The sequence below is a fragment of the Rattus norvegicus genome, chromosome 4 (genome assembly GCF_021556685.1).
Source record: "Rattus norvegicus strain SHRSP/BbbUtx chromosome 4, alternate assembly SHRSP_T2T, whole genome shotgun sequence".
NCBI classification, from domain to species: domain Eukaryota; kingdom Metazoa; phylum Chordata; class Mammalia; order Rodentia; family Muridae; genus Rattus; species Rattus norvegicus.
Window position 1 is genome coordinate 4,721,710 of NC_141537.1, and position 5,802 is coordinate 4,727,511.

Here is a 5,802-nt window from a genome sequence, read left to right on the forward strand (position 1 = left end):
AAACTAAACAGAGACATAGAGAAACTAACAGAAGTTATAAACCAAATCAATTTAACAGATATTGATAGAACATTTGATCCTAAAAACAAACCTTCTTCTCAACACTTATGGTACCTTCTCCAAAACAGACCTCAACAGATAGAGGAAATTTGAAATAATCCTCATGCATCCTATCATATCACCATGAAATCAGGCTGGTCTTCAATAACAAAAAAAGAAAATATATGACAGAAAGTCCACATACACATGGAAGTTCAACAATGTTCTACTCAATGATAACTTGACCAAGGAAAAAGTGAAGAAAGAAATTAAAGACTTTTTAGAATTTAATGAAAATGAGGGCACAGCACACCCAATCTTATGGGACACAATGAAAGCAGTGCTAAGAGGAAAATTCACAGCTCTGAGTGCCTCCAAAAAGAAACTTCACAGAACATATATTAGCAGCTTGACAGCACACCTAAAAGTTCTAGAACAAAAAAAAAGCACATACCCCCAAGAAGGATAGATGGCAGGAAATAATCAAATTCAGGGCTAAAATCAACCAAATAGATAAAAGCAAAAACAAAAACAAAAACAAAAAAAACCCAAAAAACCAAACAAACATAAAGAACATGATAATCTCATTAGATGCTGAGAAACAATTTGACAAAATTTGAAACTCCTTCATGTTAAAAGTCTTAAAAAAATTCACAACCCATGCCTAAATATAATAAAAGCAATATACAAGAAACCAGTAGCCCCATCATACTAGATGGAGAAAAACTTGAAGCAATCCCTCTAAAATCAGGGACTAGACAAGGCTGCGAACTGTTTCCTTACTTATTCAATGTAGTATTCAAAGTTTTAGCCATAGCAATCAGAAAACAAAAGATGGTCAAAGGAATCCAAATTGGAAAGGAAGAAGTAAAAATATCTCTATTTGCAGATGATATGACAGTATACTTAAGTGATCCCAAAAGTGCCACCAGAGAACTGCTAAGCCTGATAAGGAATTCAGCAATGTGGGTGTGTATAAAACTAACTCACACAAAATCAGTAGCCTTCCTCTATTCAAAATCTGGGAAAGAAATTATGGAAATGACACCATTCCGAATAGTCACAAATAAAATTAAATATTTCTGTGTGACTCTAACCAAGCAAGTGAATTATTTATTTGATAAAAAATTCAAGTCTCGGGGCTGGGGATTTAGCTCAGTGGTAGAGCGCTTACCTAGGAAGCGCAAGGCCCTGGGTTCGGTCCCCAGCTCCGAAAAAAAGAACCAAAAAAAAAAAATTCAAGTCTCTGAAGAAGAAATTGAAGATCTCAGAAGATGGAAAGACCTCCCAATGCTCATGGATTGACAGGATTAATATTTTAAAATTTCCATTTTGCCAAAATCTATCTACAGAGGCACATCAAATACACATCAAAATTCCAACTCAATTCTTCATGGAATTTGAAAGAGCAATTTGCAAATCATTAGGAATAAGAAAAAACCCAGGATAGCGAAAACTATCCTCCATAATACAAGACCTTCTGGAGGAATGAGCATCCCTAATCTAAAGCTGTATTACAGAGCAATATTAATAAAAAAAAAGTATAGTATTGGTACAGAGACAGGCAGGTAGATCAATAGAATAGAATTGAAGAACCAGAAATGAACCCACACACCTCTTGTCACTTGATATTTGACAAAGGGTATATTTCCATCCAGTGGAAAAAAGATAGCATTTTCAATGAATCTATCTCCTTCAACTGGAGGTCAGCATGTACATGAATGCAAATCTATACATTCTTACCGCTGCAAACATTCCCGTGGAATAACAGATACCTATGGAAGATTTTCTCTCTTTTTCAAGTTGCTGGAGATTCTGAACTTTGGGGGATTTCATCCCAAACCCATAACCCACAGACAATGATGGGCCTCATGAGTTTTTCTACATCTAGGAATTGTTAGCTGCCTATCAACCCCACGGAAGAGGCCTAGGCTCATGAGACTCTTCTCTTTTTGTTCTGAATATCTTTCATTGCCCGTTATGAGTGAATGAGATTGTTTAAAGACTAAATCATCCTCTTTGCATTCTTAAAACTCAGAAATATCCAAACGAGAGGAGGAGGAGGAGAAAGAAGCGGAGGAAGATGAGGGAGAGGAGGAAGAGGATGATGATGCCACAATAACAACAACAACAACAACAACAACAACAACAACAACAACAACAACAACAAAGCATGGATTAAAAGTAACATCACTAGGTCAGTTGTCAGCATTCTTCATCCATGGGATAACCAAAAGAGTTTGTCCTGATCTCAGAAGTTACTGGACTGGCAACTACAGAGCATCCATTGTATGCTGTGTCCCATTACATATCCAAAGTTGAAATTTCTTCCTATGTTTTAGTCTCTGTAGTGGATTGCCCAAAATAATCATTACACCCATGTTTGATCTGATGATTTTTAAATAATAATGCTGTTTTCTGGCTCTCTCTGAGAGTAGTCTATAGGCAATTACAGTGGCTAGAGTAGGGAGAGATTTTCCTCAATGGTTTGCTACAGGTAAGTGGCACATGTTCCTGCGAGAAACCCTAATTAAAATAATTACACCCCCCCCCAGAAAATGACAGAAAAGTAGAGGCAGAATAAAAGGAAAGGTGGAGAGAGAGAAAGAGTGTGACAGGAAGAATGGAGAGGAAGGGGAATGGATGGGATCAAATTATTAGCATGTATGAAATGTAAGATGATGAAATCTATTATTGTTTGACTCAATACCTAATAATAAAAATCTTTAAAAATATTCTAGGGCAGTCTTTTTTTTCCATTTTCAACTGTCAGAGCTAAGGCTCTCTTTTATAGTCCATGTTCCTATCCCCACTTCTATACATGGTGCTAGAAAGCACCATGGTCAGAAAGCAGCTTTGATCTCTTGTTGTTAATTTCAATTTCTTGAAGGATTATAACTTATGACATTCACTATTCTAAGACTGATGACTGATGGTCTTGTCTGTATTATTGACTTATCATCCCATGTGATCAATGAGACATGCTATAGTAGAATTCCCAATATTTTTCATGACACTAAATCATGTTGATTACTCTCCTACCATCTTTCAAATGCATCTCCTATCTTAGCTATATTGTATCTATTGGTTTACATGATTATGATTTACAGCAAATACATAGGCGAATGACAGCAGCAAACCACTGAACTGAGAACGGTACCCCATTTGAAGGAAACAGAGAAAGGACCTGAAGAGCTTAAAGGGGCTCGAGACCCCATGTAAACAACAATGCCAATCAACCAGAGCTTCCAGGGACTAAGCCACTACCCAAAGACTATACCTTGACTGACCCTTGGCTTCATCCTCATAGGTAGCAATGAATAGCCTAGTAAGAGCACCAGTGGAAGGGGAAGTCCTTATTCCTGCCAAGACTGAACCCCCAGTTAAGGTGATTGTTAGAGGGAGGGTGGTACTCGGGGGAGGATGGGGGGGAACACCCATATAGAAGGGGAGAGGTGGGATTAGGGAGATGTTGGCCCGGAAATGGGGAAGGGGAATAGCAATCAAAATGTAAATAAGAAATACTCAAGTTAATAAAGATGGAAGAAAAAAAAGAAACCCAGTAAAATAATGTCCTGTTTTATTTTTAAGATGGGTTGGCTATTAAAAAGGTTTTGTCATTTTGTATTAAAAAAAAAAATAAGGGCTGGAGAGATGGCTTAGTGGTTAAGAGCACTGACTGCTCTTCCAGAGGTCCTGAGTTCAATTCCCAGCAATCACATGGTGGCTCACAGCCATCTGTAATGGGATTTGATTCCGTCTTCTGGTATGTCTGAAGACAGCAGCAGAGTACTTATAAAATAAACAAATAAATCTTTAAAAAAATAAAAATAAACCTTGATGCCAGTCTTAAAAAAAATAGAATTCCTCAGTTTCTGGTGAAGCAGAACAGCAAATTCATCACACATCTCTGTGGAAAGAAAATTTTAGACACACATACACTTCTGTTCTTTTGGGGAAAGATTCCTCCATAAATCAGCCATGCTAACATTCTCTTTATTAATGAGAATTAATGATTTGGAAAAATGGATCTTTTCCTGTTCATGATATATTTAGAAATATTTTCTCTAATGGTGTAGATCTGCACTAGTTTCTCTACTGATTCTCAGATTTGCACAGATGGCACTTTGGTGAAGAACAAATGTCACCTGTACCATAGCTACAGAAAGGAAGGATCATGGCAGCAATGGGAAGGGCATCCATTTGGATAACTGAATTCTACCACATTGATATACTAATTTAAACCAAGACCGAATATATATGTAAGTCAAATCATCTAACAAAAAATTCTTGAGGCAGTGTCTCATCTTCCACATAGACCTAACCAAATATGCTTGAGTGACCACTGAGACATAGATCACAGATTTCTTCCCCTCTGAGCTTGCAAGAATGTATCACCACATCTGTATTTAATTTTGTACTTTTAAAAAATTTTGTAATTATATTTAAGTACAGAAAACTTAAGTGTACATTTAACCCAGTTTAGTGTCGAGTTCCTTAGCCTTGACCTTTTCCAATTTGGCAATGCGAGTCACAGACTTAGGACCCAGGACGTCGCCTCCCCAGTGGCGGCGGATCTTGTCATATCTGTCATTATAATTGGTCCTAATAGCTTCCACCAGCTTAGCCAGAGCACCCTTGTCTTCCGAGTTAACCTGTGTGAAGACAACAGTGGTGCATGTCTTCCTGTGGACCAGGCGCCCCAGACTGGCTTTTCCTTTGATGATGCAGTAGGGCACCCCCATCTTTCAAAAAAGGGCCAGCAAGAAAACCACCAGCTCAATGGGGTCTACATCATGGGCAATCACAACCAGCTGAGCCTTCTTGTTCTCCACCAAGGTGGTGACTGTATTGACCCCTGCTCCTAGGACAAGTGGTCTCTTAGTTGAGATGTCCCCTTTACCAGCAGCTTTCTTCTCAGCGTGGGCCAGCAGCCTTTGCTTCTTCTCCTGCTTTGTCTCTGGCCTGTACTTGTGGGCAAGCTTAAGCAGCTGAGTCACTGTTTGCCTGTCCAGGGCCTGGGTGAACTGGTTGATGGCAGGAGATATTTTGAGCTGCTGATAGAGGATGCCTCTTGCTGTAGCCTGAGGTAGCAGGGCCACTGACGAAGCATGTGAGATCTCTTTTGGGCTGGATGTCCTGTCCAATGCCGAAGTTCTTAGGCCTTTTCTCAAACAAAGGATTGACCAAGTTTTTGGCCTCCTGTTTCTTGACCACGGTGAGGGCTGGGGCCATCTTCTTCCCCTTGGCCTTCTTTCCTTTGGGCATCTTGCTTGGCTGGAGGAGAGAGCAACTTTGTACTTTCATAATTTAATTAATATATATGTGAGATGGTGCTATCTGAGACTAGAAGAGAATATCCAATTTCCCTGGGAATGTAGTTATAGTCATTTGTGAGACAGCTGACCTGGAAGCAAGTGAGTTCTCTAGGACAGCTCAAAAAAACCTAATTGTGGGGGGTGTGGGAGAGTCCGCTATCCATAAGTTTTTAACATGTTTTCTTGTAGCATCAAACTCAAGTTCTCAGTCTAGACAGATATTCACTTTACCAAATAATCTACTACCCCTTATATAGAATATAAGATATGAATAGAACACTATCAAGCTTAAGATAGTTACCACGAGTTACAGATTTCTTCACAACCACTTAGACATAGTAGAGATTGGCATGCTTATAGCTGTTCATGAACTTGAATTTTCTAGAGATAGTACTCATTAAAAAAATAACATTTGTGTTAAAATATTCTACAAACTTTAGCTTGT

General features: G+C 38.7%; 1 pseudogene; it reads right to left on the reverse strand.

The window, feature by feature from the left end:
- Positions 1–4,787: 4,787 nt before the first annotated feature.
- LOC148006219 (large ribosomal subunit protein eL8 pseudogene) lies at positions 4,788–5,307 on the reverse strand (annotated as a pseudogene).
- Between the last annotated feature and the right edge of the window lie 495 nt (positions 5,308–5,802).